Here is a 19,043-nt window from a genome sequence, read left to right as displayed (position 1 = left end):
TGGGCTCATGTAAACGTTCCTGCGGCCATTACGAAGTAGCGGCGCTATAACAGTAGCTATTGTAATGCGAAGGCGGTCGGCGTAAGATTGTACGTCAGCAGATGATGGTGCCAAGGCGAAGAACTCAACGGGTGCGCGACATATCGTGCCGAAGACGAGTACTGAGGAGGAACACTCTGCATCTGTTTTCAGAGCTGTGCGAAGACCTAGTAGAACCAAAGGCAGGCGCTCTGTCCATGGAATCATGGAGTGGTGGGCACGAAGTGCTGCTTTCAGCGGACGGTGGAAGCGTCCTACCATGTCATTGCAACTTTAGTGATGGCCTGTCATTCGTATGTGCCTTACACCCAGAAGACGGGAGAGAACTTGATAGATGGACAAGTCAAATTATTTTCTTCTGTCTGTTGTTATGATGTGCGGTACGCCGTAACGAGAAATACAGGTATTTAATATTACCTGAGCTATAGGGTCTGTAGTGATGTGGGAGTCGCATTACTCGAGGTCAGCGTGTGAAGCGGTCGATACGGGTAGGTATGTATCGTTGGTGCGAGGGCGGTGGTAGCGATCCAATGATATCGATGTGAACGTGGGCGAAACGCACGTCTGGTGGTGGAAAATGAGCAGGTGCACTCAGATTGCGTCGACTTACTTTGGCACGCTGGCATGTACGCACGCCCGAGCCCAGCAACAAACGTCAGCGTTGAAACGCGGCCACACATTCTTTCTTAAAGGGAAACTCGTATCCTTGAACATGTTGAATATTTTGCCTTACATCTTGAAGAATTAAGAGCCACACAGAGTCTGAAACGCGAGCAAACAAGTAAACAAGGCATAAATTATGAATATAGTTGCTCTTTTGAAGATGGAAAAAGGAACTTAGTCTTGTCTATGGGGAATCAATGATCAAATAAAGACGTTTTGGAAACTTTAGCACAGCACCTGAAATATTTCTAAACTCAGTGAAAATTAGAGGTACAGGGAATGAGGCATCTTCATTTCTGACCTACAATATGATGCCATCGGTGACGGTTGTCACCTTCACAACACCGCTGCCAGGCAGTGGGAGACGACACACGTAAGAATAAGGGTCTCTTTGTACCGAGCGCAGAAATGGCTCGAAGCTGAGCACAAAGAGCATTAGAGATAGAGGAGCACCCTTGGGGAACGCAACCAGTAAGGGGAAATGGTGAACGAGCAGGAAGTGGGTTACAGAGCGACCCGATTTGTATTAATCATATCATGAGAAGCCAACAGAGATACCAACGACAACATATGGGACATTACTTAAACCTGCTAATGAAATTAAAGTAATTATAAACTCTTGGCGATGAACGTGGATGAAAAAACAACTTCCCGCTGGTGGGGAACGATCAAACGTCTCGGCATTACGCGTGCGATGTTCGAACCGATTGAGCTACCACGGCACCAGAAATGGTGCACTTTCACAGCCATCAAAAAACAATGTATTCTGGGTATCTGAATTGAGCATTACTAATAAGTCCAACAAACTTCGACGAAAAGCCACACGACGTCAGTGCAAATAATATGTAGTTACGTTGAAGGCGATTGAATAAATTTTCTTGTTCTAATGAAACCAAGAGACCACGTGCTCACCTTCTCATAGTGTACGTCATTATATCACACGTAACGAAAGAGAGACTATGTATCTCTCTGCCATGGACCTAGCATTCCTGATGGTGTTCTATTGAGGAAGATATCAGACTTCCGAAGCGTGCAGAGACAAGAGCTCGGAAGGTATTGTAGTCAATGTGGAGAAGTGTGATTGGCTTCCGTTCCTCTGCACGAACTGATGATGGGTCGTGCTTGGGTGTCAGCACAATATGAGTGAAACAAAAAGTAGGCGGGAATTCAAGGTTCTCAAAGCAGAGGCTGCTAACAGGCACGAAAGTCGCATGAATATCTCTCCAGAAGGTTAGATAAAACCCAAAGGGTAATTGGTCTGGCCCTAGGGTTCAGTCACACTTCCTGAAAGATAATGCTGCTTTCACCTGATCAGCTGACTGTCGTGCACAAAGAAGGTCAGCGACCTCAGGTGGGACCGGAGGCAGCCCATTAAGCATCGTAAAAGATGCTTGAGTGCCATGATCCAGTTGCTTTGTCGTACGTGCCACGTTTTGAAAACGCGATACAAAGAGCAATGCATCGGCAAGTGTTTTTGTGGCTGCAGAACCGAATGTATTCTGCTGCCTAAGCAGCTAGTTTCTTGCAAAGTGCAGAACTTCAGGGTGTGCACACAGGTTACGTCTGCATCGCAAACCAGCAGCGTACGAAGACGACGCTGCGGTGGGGCGTTCGAAATGCTTCGGTAGCTCAACCTGCCATGCCAGTCAATCGATTGACCCGAAGAGCAAACGGAATTTTCTGGCAGTATCCGCCATTTCTTCTGACATACGTTACTCACTACATGTCCTTCATCTGGACAATTAAGACGCCGCCCCACCTTGAGTGTGTTCGGTGACTGCGGCTCAGATCTAGAAAGGGAGGCGCGCAAGACACTTGACAAACTAAAGTGCGAACGTGCGTTATGCGGAACATGAATGCCGAGGCGCCAAGGTTTTACTGATGAGGAACGACGGAAGCAAAGTTGAAACATAACTGGTCAGCGTTCGGAAATATAAAGGGGCGATGAAGGTAAATTTATCACACCAGATTGCGAGACATACTGAGCTGAATTGCTTGGCACATATGCACAGTCTAACGTGTTTGAAAATACTATAAAAAGCTCGATATGTACCCAGCACCGAATACTGCTAGACGAGACGATCCAAATCCCGTGCGTTAAAATTCGATCGAGCGCAGGTGATGCTCGCGTGTCTACAGCACAATTCAATATCTCTAACAAGCACGACGTGACGAACGTCTAGGAAATACACGTCTAGGTCACGAAAAAATGGCTGAACTTAGTGGCCTGCGGCGCTCCGTAGCTGTACAGTATACGTAACCTAAATCAAGATAGTACGCAATGAAATTCCAATATCTGCCGTGTCCCATCATAAAAAAACACGCTGATCTCTCAAAATAGCTGTTTAAAATAATAATACGACTCTACCAGAGCGTGTTGTTGTGTAAGAGAAAAAATAATTTAGGTTGAAAGTACGTTTGAAAGAAAGAAGAAATCCAATGCTGAAAAAATTTGTTTCTTTGCAAACACAGAATGTCGGAATTTTAGCGCGGGCTACACTCATAATATAGCCTGGTGTTGTAGAACTTCGAAAGCCCTGTGCGTTTAGCGATATAAGATAGAGGGTGTCAGTGATATTTAATTATGAAAGTACCACCGAACTGACCTAGTCATGAAGTTCAAGTCGTCATCCCGGAAATTGTAGCGAAAATGCACCACACACGTCACAGAGCACACTTCGGTCTACCAAAGAAGGCCGAGGTTTCTTTGTTCGCTGTAACTCGGCGAGGTGATCGAAGGCGCCGTCCGAGCCACAGGTTGACGCGTGGGCACGCTTTGCCTCTCGTGGCATCGCCATTTCTACGAGGAGTCCATCCCGGCTTGGCGACAGTCTAACACTATATCAGCTTCGAGGCTGAAGCTGTTTTCTCATGATGATGATGTCGGTAGCGGTTGGGCTGCGGGATTGATGCCATTGGCGCTGACAACTTCGGCAGGCTCATTCAGACGCAATCGGATGCAGCGTGTAAGCAACAGAATTGAGGCGGGTGAAGCCACAGAGCGGTTCGTGGCTGTATCGAGCGCATCAAAAATAGTGGGAAGTGTTTTAGCTAGGTTTTAAACCTTGGTGCGATTAGGAGGACGAATGGTGGCAGCCGAAGCGTAAGTGCTATCGGCCACAACATGCATGTCCTTTACCACTCAGGAGGCCAGTGAATATGGCGTATTGCGATTGGCAGCATCATCAATAGTAGAGTCTTCTTTTTCGGTCGAGGAGGCTAGCGAACATTGCTTGCTGTGATTGGAGACGCTGTATGCTTCTTTGTCATTTGCCGGCGCTGGTTGGTGCAGTGTCAAGGCAACTTCTTTGGTTACGTCACGCGCAGTCGCGAGCGCAGCTGACGCCGGCAGTAAAGGGAAAAAGGCTCGAGTAGCAGCGTCTGACTATGAACACCACACAGGGCACAACCGTAGAGTGACTATGCCCTCATTACCGACAAGGACGGTCACATCGGTCACTTTCATGGACATGGATGCCACAACGACCACAGAACGCTGCGGTGCACTGTGCATGGTAGCGGTCGGCGGAGCCGCAGCGATGGCGCACGCTTTGAAAGCTGCGGCAGTCAAATGTCACACAATGACCAGCGCCTCACAGGCAATTTCAAACAGGGATTGTGGCACTCACTTCCATCCGAACGAAGGGAGAGCGCGTGAGCAGGCCACGGTGTCCGTGCATAAGACCAGCGTTGACAGACAGAACTTCGCCGTATGGTGATAGTGCCTGGAGGAGGACATCGTCCGGCACGACGGACGGCAAGAAGACAGAAGTTACGTTAGGGACCTGCCGGCCGATCGGCACAACAGGACGACGTTCGCCACCGTTCACAATGCAGGCAACATAGACGATTAGAGACGTGGAAGCCATCCTCTTCACGGGACTTCAGAGTTGAGGCCTCCCATATGCTGAACGTAGTAGACGACAGCGAGGCCAACTATTGAGGTCGTCGCATGGACGACGGCCTAGGAACTATTCCCCGTACAATTACTTATCATGCGGATCTCGTTACATCGGCCAAACAGGAAGCTGTATAAACAAAATGTTCCAAAAACATTTCTCGAGATGATAGAATGCTGGTCTATCACATTTCGCCACCCACTGCGCAGCTTGCAGTTGCAAGCCCATTTTTGATCGCGCACAAGTACTCTGGACAAATAAAAATGAGGAGGCCAGCCTCATTTCATAGGGCTACCTAGTCAATAAATGCAGTGACAGGTGCGCAAGCCGGGCGTCACTTGCACTACACAACAAGGAAAAATGTTTTACAGACATCTTGTCGTTACAATTATCGGACTTCTTGCTTTACCAATCGCCTTTCTTGTTTCGCTTATCGTTGAGGGAATGTATGGTGCGTGGATGTACGCATGTGGCGGGGTTTCCCATTTATATGGCTGCTATAACGCAATAAAGCTTTAGTCGTGAGTAAGCGTTCGTGGTTAGTCTTTCTTCTTCGTCCATGTTTTCAGTGAACACTAAGTAATAATAATCGGTAACGCATTGGCGAGAGAATATTCCTTGAAAGCGCCTCATACACGATGAAGTTGAGGCGAGACATGCTAACGTGTCAGGTTGCTGTTCTTGAAGAACACTTGTGATGTGAATTCGTTTCCAATCAGTACCAGAGAAATGTGAGGGAACCTCTACGTCATTATAAGCAGCACGTTCTTAGTGGCACATACTTAGTTATCCATGTTGGCTTCAAAGGCGTTAATTGGGGAGCGCCACACACCTGCTGGCACATACGAGCGCCCCGAGTCGGCGTTAGCGTTTCATTAAACAGCGGTTTGTACCCAGTCCCGTAATTACAGTGCTCGCTGTCGGCGCGATAGAGGTTCACAAAAGAGCAGCGCATATGCACACATTGCCACATACTCAGTGACCCAAGTTGGTCTGAAGATTTGTTTCGAACTCCGTTTCATCAGCACAGCAACAGATGTGCTACGCATTCGATCTTGGACTACCCAGGAACCCAGTTAGGCGGCAAACCAGTTAGGGATATAGATACAGAGACAGTTAGCTGCTCAAAATTGTATAAACTACTCTAAGAATTCTAAGAAATGAAAAAGCTTTTTCAGCATCTTCCCTCAATTTAGTTACCTGAAACTCAACCGGCCCAGAATTCCTCTTGCTTACAAAGTTCCAACCATTGCAGGTGACCATTCATCATCTTCGAGTTTCAGACGCCTTCCACAGTGATGCCTTTGCGGACGCCAATAAATGTCCCCAGCAGTACAAATGGCTCATTAAGATCAATCAGTGAACGTCAGACGAAAAACTCTGCAAAGTGTGCTTCGCTCAAGGAGTGGAGCTCGTATATGGTTCCGGAAGCACGAAGTCATTTTGTCTTCCTGGGACAACGTTTGTTGATAAGATCTCGACACCTTCGCAAGCAGTAATTGCCTCAATTCTAGTGAGCAGTTGATTGAGTCGATTATTCAGACGCCTGACGAGGGCATTGACAGGTTCTCTGCATACAGGCCCAATCTTTTCGCAGGGAACACGCATTGGTGGCTGAAGCTTAGAAAAATAATGTTGTTCTGGGCATGTTGCAAATACACGAAAATACTTTTGACCACACAACCAGACCTGGACAGTGAAATAAGACCGGAGCCACACGAGCAATACCTTGCAAGACCTAATTGAGGCTGGTGAACTGGTATATACAGGCTTTTTTCGTCTAGCATCACGAAAGCACTGCTGGCAAATGTGCGTAAATTAAATAATTAAATAATATTAAATAAAACCACATAAATAATTAAATTATGTGGTGTTACGTATCAATTTCGACCACCTGGGGTTGTATAAAGTGCACCGAATATTGTATTTCATTAGAAAAAAAGCAATGCACGGCTTGGAAACACAGTTACCTTCTAACTATCAATCACCTCTGCCTCGATAACTTCACGCGTCAGTTGGCACTCCTCTTCTGCAATGGCGCACTCGTGACGGATTGGGCCGGAGCTCGACTTTTCACTGGAGGTATGCTTTGGCTGGGACTAGAGACAGTACTCCCCTGGATCATCACTAGATTCCCACATCCTAGAGTGCACATCAAGAAACCCTCCGCACTTTTCCCGCACATTTTAACAGTGTTCACGGAGCCGGTCATTTCCGCTCTGACCTATATGAGTCTTAGAACAAGCAATCAGTGCATTATATACAATCAATTCCTAACATTTCACGCACTTGTCCCTGCGCTTCTTATTGTACCTCTGCTTGGTAGAGGCAAAATGACTGGTAATTCTGCGCATTTTTAGGCTCGTCAGAACAAAGAAAAACAACTTGATTATACGCCTTTTGCCCAATCTTCTTTAGTCGATGCTGCAAGCCGTCCATGCACAGTATCATCACAAACTTCTGCTTACCAGCAGAAGCCCGTATGGTATTAGGCAGTTTTGACGACTTCCGTATGAGGATGCTTTCAGCGGTGGTGACTAGAACTTGGGTGGGGTACCAAGAAGCAGTCAGCTGTAGGATTTGTTCTTTGAAGCTAGCAGCAATTAGTTCAGGACAAGCTTTATACAATTCGTTACAAAGCCATGACTTTGGGATGCCCCTGTTAACCAGGCTTGAATGGACCAGATTGTACTGCAACACTGGCTTACTGGCGCATGGTTCGTATTTCCTGTAAACCTCTTCCTCCTGAGATAAAATTTTACTGTCAAGAAGTCTAATGCTGTCATCTCTAGGTTATATCCAGCGGCTCTAAGCCAGCACGTACGAAGGTTAGTGTTTTATTGGTTAGTATATTACTCAAATGACTCTGAGCTGTTAAGAATTATTAAGAAGTCATCTACGTACCTAAAAGCCTTGGTTACATTGAATTCGACAAGGCGCCAGCTAACGCGCCAGTCAAATTGTGCTACAAACAAATCCCAGAGAATGGGGCGATACAGGGTTATATACATAATCCCTCTTTTCGGAGATATGGCCGCACATCTCACTGTACAAAAGTAGGTCGAAAGCAAAGATTTGCAAGTTCGAAAATGTGAATGCTCGTTCGTGAATGCACGCATTCTGGCAAGCTACATTTTCAATTTCTATCTATGAGGTTGAACCCAACAAAGCATGTCAGGTAACATATATACCGAATGTTTAATATCGACGGAGAAGGCTGTGAGGCTCTTTCGAGTTGACGACTTGATGTAATCCAAAACGACATTGGAATTCACCTGTAACGGGCCGTCAATGTGCAAAAGGCTGAGCTTTCCCTGAAGAAATAGGGCAACTGATTTTTACCATGTGCAATTTTCCTAGTCGATTGCCCTTGTGTCTTTGAGGACTAAGAACATCTCAAGGTAATTACGCTTACTTGATTTTGTGTAAATACCCTTAGCAACCCTTACCCCTTCGCCTTTGCTATGCGAAGGGCCATTCAAAATGTTCAGTGTAGAGGATCAATGAAGCGGATCGATAATATTGTGCGCACGAAAGCAATATGGCCTGCTTGTCTTTTAGAGTGAGGCTTTCTTGCTGAGTTCCAGGCACTTTCTGGTATGTATCTGGGCTCTAACGCCGAAATCCCCGGACGTCAGAGAAGTTGTTCTTTATGAGGAAGGGAAATGTCGGTACTGTTTTCTGCTGCCCTTCAGGGATTAAATCATGGACACATGTTACGAGAAGCGCAGAAAACACTTTCGCGGGCAGTGGCACCAGATGAAACTGACGCGTCAGAAACCTCACAAGTGCAACACGACACTATAGGTCCATCACTAACAATACCGATAAATAATCTATTTTGAATGTACTGCATGTGATTATGTTTTTGTAATTCCAGCCTGCCTAAATTAGCTGCAAATAAAATTATTTGAATTACATGCTGCTTTTTCATTAATGATATTGATAATTCAAAAACCAAACTAGATATGTACGCACACATGCTTCATAAATCAGCCATAAAAAGATTGCTTTGCTTTACGAAGACGTCTCATGAAGTCACGTAATTTTATAGGTGTCCATACAGTCTTGATTAATTGCACTGGCCGTAATAGTGACAGCCCCTAGGCAATGCAAACTATGCCACTGAGTGACAGCTGCACACCGAGCGCACTGACTACCTAAAATTCCTAAATTACACAAATAAACATGAAAGATCTAATTTATCCACAACAGAACGGCAGAACAACGTAAAATTTACAAAGGTAAGCCGATACTAATAATAATGCTCACGGCCTCCTGGAGGGCACATGTACGTAGGGCAACAAGTTGGGTAGTTTTCCGTCGGATTACCGGAGCTGATGTTGACACAATTTTGAATACGTTCTTCTAACATCGGGCACCTGGAAAGAAAAAAATCAGCAGCAGCACGCATATTACAGTTCCCCATCATTCTGAGCACGCCCCTCTGCTCTCACCTCCCCCCCCCCCCACCCCTTTGCCGTGTTCAGGCAAACGAATATTACGAGATGATCAACGTCCAGAACTTCAACTTTCAAAGAAATATCAAACCCTGCCATTGTTTTTAGTTATGGATCATTGTTTAGGTTGGAGTGCTGATGGCTGCAGAACAAGCTGGAGTTGGGCTTGCGAAGTTTTTTGCAACTTATAGCTTTATTTTATATGATATCATCTGATGTTGAGATGGAGGAACACAAGAGTTAACCGCAGTGGACGTTGTTTCTTGCCACATGTTTTCCGAAGGCACTATCTCAATTTCGTAAGTGACGGAACTGCCCAGAAAATTTTGCCAAGTATAATGGCGAAAATTTGCCTAGCTTGCGTAAGAAACTAACAGAAAGCCTCGCATGATATTTGAAGTGCCATCCTCTATTCCATATCCTATTGTTTCGTTAAAAGAACTCTCACACTCTGTTGTGGTGATGAAGATGAAAATCTAATGCATTAGATAGAGAAAGAAAAGAATGGCATAATCACTAAAAATTACCGCCTACAGAAACGTCATGAATTGAACATGGTCAATTATTTTTACATCATATGTATATTTCGCACCTATCGCATCATCCGTTTCCGTCTTCGCCGCAGCATAGGATATTTTAGGTCACATGCTAATCTTAAAGCGACTGTTGTTTGCACTTCCGCCTTATGAATTTGTAGCCGTCGCAGTGTCTCTGGCTCTTGTCCCTGCCCCTGAGTGCAATGAGCGAATATTAGGCATGGCCACCCCCGCAGCTCACGCTTCCAGGAGCGATACATATATTATATATATATATATATATTTATATATATATATATATATATATATATATATATATATATATATACATATATATATATATATATATAAACTAATGCCTATCGATGGCCGCTGAAACAGCCTAATGGTTAACGACAGTACGCGTTATGTGGAGTATGTCAGTTCGCCACCCATGCGCAGGACGTTTCCTGTTCGTCGATTATCATTTCTCTTTCGTTAGTACTGCATTTTAAGAAAAATAGCAATGTTTTATCCATTCTCTAGATTCATTCTCAATTTATACGGTTATATCGAGTACAACGGTTTAGATCTATCTTCTGGATCAATAAATAAACCGCTAATGCGTGGCACAGGCTGCGTTGCGTAAGTTGAAGTGAAAACCATGGTGGCGCTTTAGGACGCATCTGAGTAGAATAACTTAGGATGCATCTGAGTAGAAAACAACATGTAAGACGATTACGCTATTCCCTAATGCGAAATTTGTTCGCAGCTGTATATGTGTTTTCGTTTTGGGATATATGAAGACAACTAATTCGAGACTGAAATCAACCGCACTGAGTGGCAGTGGGCCAGTGCCGTCAGCACCTTCGCAGCGGGAGGGGTAGTATGGGAACTCTGGCATGATGAGCGGCATCGGAGCCTGTTGTGGAACTAGACTACGAACGCGCGAGCTATGGCACAAGAGCGTTCGCGCGGTTGTGAGGAGGGACGGCGATACCCAACCCAGGAACGGGCGTCTAAGAACAGTGCCCTAAATGTCGTAAATGAACGTGGTTGCATCTGGTGCCTAGAATCAAACGTGCCCAAGGAAAAGAATTCTTGAACACCCAACTTTCCATATTTATGTGACCACTTCTATTCAGCCTAGAAGGACCCCAGAATAACCAGCTATTGGAGAAATTGCGTGACTTGCCGTGTATAACCCTCTACAAAAGTAAGATGAGAAGAAATAGAAGCTAGATTCGCCGTTTAATGGCCGCGACATGTAGTGGAATAGACCTCTTCCCCGACCGTTTCATATTTAAGTTACAACGTCAGTATCATACTTTTCGCGCTTTAGAGCATGAAGTACTTCTGACCCTAAAGTTTGTACTGTAAGGAGAGCCGCTGTAGCAGGCGTCTTTGACAAGGCTATTTCTTAGCGATTGCGATTGGCGCGTGCGTAGTCGGGAATTATGGTGAAAAAAAAAAACGTTCTTTAGGAATCATCAATAGTAAAAGCACCAATAAACACTACAAAAGAGTACGCATTTGGGCTGGTTGGTTCATGAATTGGCAAGAGGACTTGCTAACCGTGAAAGTCACAACAGAGCCGTTCACCATCAAGCCAGGAAATTTAGAGGTCATTTATTAAGTTACATTGACAAAACCAAACATTACTATTTGGGACGCAGGCAGTTCCCATTGCCACATTCCAAAGTGAATAGGGCTTAGGCAGTCTCACTTCGATTTTCGCAAACATGTACAGATCCCTCGCTGTACCACATCAATAAAATATATCCAGAGATGGAGATTAAGATGGAATGCAACGATTGTAATGGGATCATTGGAATTAGCCAAATGCCAGCGGGGTGTCCCGCGACTCTCCCCAACCTCGTTGAATAATAGACACAGTGGGAAAAAGGGATTCAAAGCCCATTGTTTCAAGACCAACTAAGGGCCGTCCAGAGGGCCCATGATGCCGCTTAAGGGCTTGGCCTGACAGCGCCAACGTGGGAGCTTGGCTTAAAAAGTCGAGCCTCCGGACCTCATTACAATAAAATTTCTTACACACACACCACAGTCGTGGTTTAGCCCTCGACCTGAGGCCTGGAGCAGAACGCCATTGCTAATGTCATGGCGCGCTGGGTGCTGCAAGAAACATACTATGTCGAATGAAATACGCAAAAATACTTCGGTTTTTGTGTTTGAAGCGGGTAGTAAACATGTATACCGTGCTATAAAGCTCAAACGTGACTTCCTACTTAGAAAACTATGTGCTTTATGAATCAGAGAGAAGACTACGTACTCTGGGGTCAGGTTGTTGGCCTAATGAACAATTTAATAGTAACTTAATAATAACAGTTGCAAACGTTGTTTTGAATTCAAACGTCCCAAAGTTGAATGCAGAATATACTGCCCAAAAAGCTGCACAATGAGAAATAAAATAAATGATAGAGGACGACGAACTTCGTAACCAGTTGAAACACGCGCCCCAGACGCGCACAAGAGCCCGACATCACTGCATAGGGCCGGTTGCACAGGCGTAACTGGCATCTAGCAACGAGTGTACAAATGTTGCGCCTGGCCTCACCGGTCAAGGGTTTGTACCAGGTCAGAGCCATGCGGTTTCCATTGAGTGCGGCGTCAGAATATATTGCGTTGGCCTTTCACTGATTGTGTCGGTGAGAGAGGCGCTGTCCGGCCGTAGTGGCCCCTGTTGTGAGGGGCGTAAACACCTTGGAATAGTGAATTGTAGGAAAAGCAAGGGCGGTGCCTTCATCTGAAGCGTTCCGGGATTCTATGCGGACGCGGTCAGGTGTCCCATAGCATGGTGTCCTGACCCTGTGTGGTGAGATGCAGTCGATTATTCAATGATGTCGGAGCATGTTTGATGATGTCATCGACATGTGGCAGAGGCATTAAGTCGTGCAGTTTGCGTATATTCGTGAACATAGGGAGACCTGTAATAGTCCGAATTATTTGTCCGTAGAGAACCTGAATGGCTTTTTCGGCTGTTTTGATGGTGTTAAACTGTGTTGCCATAGGTGATTATACCAATTGCAATGGATCTGATGAGAGGGTGCAGACAGTCGCAAACCCCACCGAATTTGTTGGAGACGCGCTTTATAGTGTGCAAGAACATGGGTCATTGCTTTTTAAGCTCAGTGGTCCACTATTGTCCCGTATTGCAACTGTGTATATGAATTCCACAAATTTTATGGCGACCGTGCGTGGCCCTGAGTTCATGTTGGCCCAATGTCAACATTATTGCCTGCCGTGGCAGGAGTGCGCTTCGTCTGCCACTGACACATTGAAGGTGCGATTTCTCAAGTGCTAAGGTGAGTGCCAGCTTATGAAGGATGTCTTCGAGTGCAATAAGGGCCGCTTGATGTTCGGTGGACACGTGCTCAACGTTCCCGCCATAGTCTAGTGCTTCTGTCATAATGGTTATGTCATCCGCATATATGGTATAGCGGGCGCCAGTGCTTATCTCTAGTTCGCGCGGCCACAGTGAGCATGGCCACATTAAAAAGCAGTGGTCCCAAAATTGAATACTGAGGGACTCCTCAGTCGAGATAATATGTGACTAGAACGGCATTGCGGTAGATGCGAAGTCGAATGGGTGTGGCTATTGTTCGTTCGTTGGGATACAGGCGTTCTACATTTGAGAGAATGTGATCTTGCTTGACATTATCAAATGCTTTCCACATGTCGATAGCGAGGATGCATTCCTGTGGTCCACTCCGTGGATTTGTATTCAGGGCCCTCTGAATCAACGGGAGGTTATTGTGGGTTCCCATGTTGTGGCTGAAACCGGCTTGGGACGGATGTAAGCCTGGTTTGAGAAATCGGAATGTAGTGGGTTATCCTTGTAAGTGTCATCCGCTCAGTGAGTTTACAAATGGTTGGTGTGAGCGATATGGGGCGGAGATTTGAGATTTTTGTGTCCTTTCGCCGCTTTTGGTATCGGATTGATTATTGAAAGGGGCATGCGATACGGAACAATTCCTTGGGACCACTGCTTGTTTATTACTGCTAGAAGAGCCATTTGAGCTTCCGACAAGTTTCGCAACATTTTCCAGGTAAGACCATCACGACCCGGAGGAGAATCGCTTCTACCTTGTTTAATGGCGGCATGATGTAGCCCAAGCGTGAAAGGGGAATCTAGTCCAGGGTTCGTGTAATCTAGTTTGGTGTTTCTACGGGCGCGAGCAGTGTTGTGCTTACGTGAGGGAAGAATGCTTTAATGATTTCCTTTTCGGGCTTGTAGGAACCGCGTCGAAGTGAAAGGGTTTCTAGTAGGGATGTCCTCTGTCTTTGGCCAAGCATTTTGCGAAGGATCCCCTAGAGCTGTTTCATGCATTTGATCTTGCCTAGTCGCCCGCAGGTGGAGTCGCATTGCGCTCGACTGAGGTCTTCGCCGTGCCACTTGATAAGTTCGAGGATGCCTCTCATAGGAGAGTATGATACCTTCTGCCATTGGTCTTGTACTTCTGTGTGAGCTTGTTAACTTTCTTGAAGACAGCAATCATTCGGGTGTCGATTACTCCACCGTCTTCTTCCCCAAGTGTTTCTTCGGTGGCAGAGATGAGGTTGCCGCCCATAAGCTAAGCTAATTTTTCAATGGATTCGAATTTCTTTCGCTATCTCGGAAGTGGGACCAGTAGATCGTGCTAATAAGTTTGCCTTGTTTGCGAATATTCTTAGTGATAGTAAAAATATTGGGGTAGTGATCACTGCCCCATGTGGTTGGATGAGTTTCCCAGCGTTTTAATACATTCGAGGGAGCAATAGTTAAAGCGGTTGTGGTACCGGCACGCTTCACATGAAGCCGTGTTCGTGTATGCACCCCTATGGTATAGCAAATATGAAGCAGTAATAGCTGTAATTCATCAGCCAAGAGGCGTCCTCTTCAATCGGGGTGGCATATCCCCAGATACCATGTTTGGCGTTGAAGTCGCCACCTGTGATGATCTGAATGCCGCTGTCTTCGTCCAAAAGCTTCGGTGTCCATGTTTATTCGTTCGCCGATGTGCTGCCGCAATGTGGTCTGTAGTAGACCGAGATTAACAACAAGGAATCCTGTTTGCCTTTGCCGGGTAAAGCCAGTTTGACTACCATGATCTGCCTGTAGTGATTGCTCGCTTGCGTTGTATTCATCAGTATTGCAATGCATGAATCTGAACTAATACGGCTGCTTCCACTTTCTGCAATGGCACAAGGTCTGTGCCCTTTCTAGAAACGTGAGTGATTGTTGGGTGCGTGAAAGTCTGATAGTTACGCGTTGATACTGGGCCCCTAGTTTCTTGAAGTAGAATGATGAGGGGTTTGTATTGTTCAATTTGGCACCTTAGCACTTCGATATTCTGAGAGATGCTTCTGCAGTTTAAATGAATACATATATTGTTGGGCATTTCCATAATCAATTCCTGCTTCCGTTGCGGGCGCCCACCAATTCCTCTTGCATTCGTATAAAGTATTTATGCTAGGCTAGCTCCCGCTCGTGGACCTCTTTGCATTGCATGATAACATGTTCCTGTTCAATCGCTCGCTCAATTGCCTCCATACGGGAGTTAAGTTGCTCCAGAAGTTGCATGATAGTGTCCACTACGCGGTGCGCTGTAACGGTAGATTTTCTTTCGAAAGCAGAAGGGTAGTTCCGAGGCGCACCTTGCGTTTCGGTCTTTGGCGACTTCGTAGCTTTAGATTGCGAAGGGCAGTGGAATTAATGAAGATTTCTTAGGGGGTGATTATGAAGGTGGCTTTGTAGCTTTGCCGAGTTACGATGGAATTACTGCTGCTTGTTCTTTTTGTCCTTCGGAGGCCTGTATGCAAGATGCGATCTGTTCCATTGAATCTTATATCTGTTCTATTAAGTTTTCCATTTTGTTGTTGGAACTTGTTCAAGGCGCCTGCCGAGACAGCTTGGACTTACTCAAAACGTTAGATCCTATCCTTACTCTTACTGCTAGTTGTTGCTCTTTTATAGGTCATTACCTGCGACCATGTTTTGATAGGGGTGCCCGTACTTTTAGCCAATGATGGTTCCTGCTCTCCCCATTCTGTTTCAGTAACATGATGGCGAGAGGCGCCTACCTGTGCTGGATCCCTAGAGCCTCGTGATCTGTGATGACAGTTGCGCATCTGTTAATTCGAGGGTGGTGCTGTGAATGCCGAGCTGCATTAGCATGTCCGTGCTCGCGCGACCGCAATCAGCGCATAATCGTTCGCATCAGCGCATCAACCTTCTGCCTTTCCGTCTTAGTCAACTGCACGGCCGTGACCACATACTTAATGTGCCTCATAAGCAAAGCGTGATGCCCCCTAAGTAGATTGTGCTCGCCTGGCCTCCACTTTTTATTGGAGACGCTCCAGATTATATGAGAGTATTCACGGTTTGGGAGGTCACAAACGATAAGTTTTGGGCATTTGAGCCACTGGCACGGAGCAACAGTCCTAGAACTCTGATCCCGTTCGCCCTGGGGACCTTCTGGCCGTCCCGCGTATAAACATGTATGGGAATCTGCTCGAGCAGCACGAGCCCCAAACCCCCAGCCTTGTCAGTTTGTATAACATGAGCTTTGACTTGACCGGGAAGAGTCTGAGACCCGTGCCCCCCAGGAAGCCTTCCGTCACGTCCAAGGTCTGCTGGAGCACCTGTTCCAAGGCCGCCTCCGAGCCTGCCGGGCACCAGATCTTAATGTCGTCGTCGTATAGCGCGTGTCCCACACTTGCTACGGCGGCCAGCTGCTTCGAGAGCCCGCGCAAAGCAATATTAAACAGAAGGGGGAGGTCGCCGCCCCTAGTGTAGTGCCTCTATTTCCTAGCTCGAATGATTCTGATTTGGTCTGCCCAAATTAATGACCCCCGTCCTGCTCCTCAGGAATGACGCCAGGCACAAGAAAAATATACCTCCCAAGTTCAATGCCGAAATGTCGTTTACGATGAAGTCATCTGACACGATGTCAAAGGCTTTGGACAAGTCCAGTGCGAGAATGCCCCTGACTTCTCTGGTCCTGTTGTCAATAACGTTACTCTTAAGCAGTATCATGACATCCTGCGTAGAAAGTGATGGTCTAAACCCTAACATATTGCACGGGAACAACCCGGTGCGCTCTATGTGTTTCGAGATCCTGTTAAACATCACGTGCTCGGCAACTTACGCAAACACGACGTCAGTGAAATGGGTCGGAGGTTGTCCAGGCTTGTGGGCTTTCCAGGCTTAGGGATAAATTATACCGTCGCCTACTTCCACGAGTCCGAAACATTACCTTCCTCCTCTACTTTGTTGATTTCCTTCGTAATTGGGCTAATGGACCGGTCGTCCGGGTTCCTCAGGATCCAGTTGATGATGCCGTCCGGTACAAAGGCGACCTGCCATTGAGATTGTGGAGGACCTCCCTGACCTCCGCCTCCAAAAACAGATCATCGAGCTTTAAGGCGTCCTCCCCCTCGTATTGAAGGCATTCCCGCAGTTCATCCTTCCCTATCGAAAGATACTTCCGTGCCAGATTTTGGAGAAGGGATGTACCGGAATGGCCCGCCTCTTTTTGCTTATGCGGTAGTTTATCTATGGCTAGCCTCCGATTAACCTTGGTCGGTTTATCATGGAGCAGCTGCTTAAGCAGGTTCCATTTTCTCCCCGTGCGCATTATCCCATTTGCTGCAAAGCATGTTTTGATCTGTTGTCTGTTGAGCTGCATACAGTGTTCCTGTGTGCTGCGATTAAGCTCCGTCATCTTCTTTCCAAGCCTGCGCTTTAGCCTTGTGGCTTTCCGCCTCTCGAACACAGACTTCCTGGCCTCCAGGAGATGCGCAAGGCGCGCGTCCATCCTGGTGGTCTCGAGGTCTGTGGATACTTCTTTGGTGGTCCTTTCAACGTCTCTCTTTTCCTGCGCGAGTAGATCCTCCAGTGCAGCGTACTGTGACTCATCCTCGTCCCGCATTTTTAGGAAGAGATCCCAATCAACGTATTTGTATATCCTAAGCCGGGTCGATCTGGTCCTGGTCAATAACGCCACGCTGTGATGGTCGCTTCCTCGATTTTCCTTCAAATTAGTCAAGGCGGCATCAATGTTTCTAAAAAAGGCTAGATCTGGCATCCTGTCTCTCGAAATCCAGGTGCTTGTCCTCGTGGGGAAGCACCTATCCGCCATTGGGGTCAACACGCAGTCTTCCACCGTCGTCCACTACGTTACCGCCCTTCACCGTTTGTTTATCATTCCATCAGGCCATGTGCATGGCAGTGAAGTCCTCTGCCACTGTCAGGGGGCTGTCCCCCGCTATGGCGACTGCCCTGTTTAGGAGTCCGCGAAAACTCTGCTTTTGATCTGTCGGAGGGCTCTTCGGATCGATGATGAATACTCTCTGTTTGATTCTGCCACTAAGGATTATCTCAACCAGTTGCACCTCCCATATGGTGCTGGAATCAGCTCTGTCTATTGTGATCTCGTGTTCCTGGAAAGAGAATGCCTTCGGAACCAACTTGATTGCCCCTCTCCTAAGGTCCCCTCTCGTCCAGATGACGCGGTGCCCGGGAAGGCTGCTTCCTCGCAAATGATATCCTGTAGGAGCAGGATGTGCCGTGTTTGTCCCCTTGTGCTTTCACAAACTGTAGCGCGGCCTTGCGCCGCTGAAAGCTGGCGTAGTTCCAATGATACACAAATATTATATCCGTGTTGTCCGCCATTGTGTCTCTATTGCGATAACATCCCTGGAGCGCGGTGCAGTTGCCTACTGCTGCGCAATTGTGTTGAACTTTCTTAACTTTACCGAACACCTTCGTTCTGCCTACGTCAACTATTTTAGCCTCCATTATCCCCATTCTGACTTTGATTGTTGTGTTCATATAGGAGGTTGTGACCAAATACTGCACCAGGGTGCCCAAGCCTGCTCTGGTGAGGGAGTGCGTTACTGGCTCTGGTCACCGGGATCAGGCAACACTACAGGCCTGTTTATGCAATTTTACCAATGCGCAGATTTTTTTATCTGGTGGAAAATTGCGCGACAACGGGATTCGAACCACGGTCCTCTTGCATGCGAGGCGGATGTTTTACCTCAACGCCACCGCTGCAGCTTCTCAATGCTCACTGACCTGGAGAGGCAAAGCAGAAGGGTGGGTCTAAAAATTAATCTGCAGAAAACTGAAGTAATGCTTAACAGTCTCGGAAGAGAAAAGCAGTTTACGATAGGTAGCGAGGCACTGGAAGTGGTAAGGGAAAATATCTACTTAGGACAGGTACTGACCGCGGATCCGGATCATGAGACTGAAATAATCAGAAGAATAAGAATGGACTGGGGTGCATTTGGCAGACATTCTCAGATCATGAACAGCAGGTTGTCATTATCCCTCAAGAGAAAAGTGTATAACAGCTGTGTCTTACCAGTACTCACGTACGGGGCAGAAACCTGGATACTTACGAAAAGGGTTCTACTTAGATTGAGGACGACGCAACGAGCTACGGAAAGAAGAATGATTGGTG

Source organism: Dermacentor andersoni, chromosome 3 (genome assembly GCF_023375885.2).
Source record: "Dermacentor andersoni chromosome 3, qqDerAnde1_hic_scaffold, whole genome shotgun sequence".
Classification (NCBI taxonomy): Eukaryota; Metazoa; Arthropoda; class Arachnida; order Ixodida; family Ixodidae; genus Dermacentor; species Dermacentor andersoni.
This window is presented reverse-complemented; position numbering follows the sequence as displayed.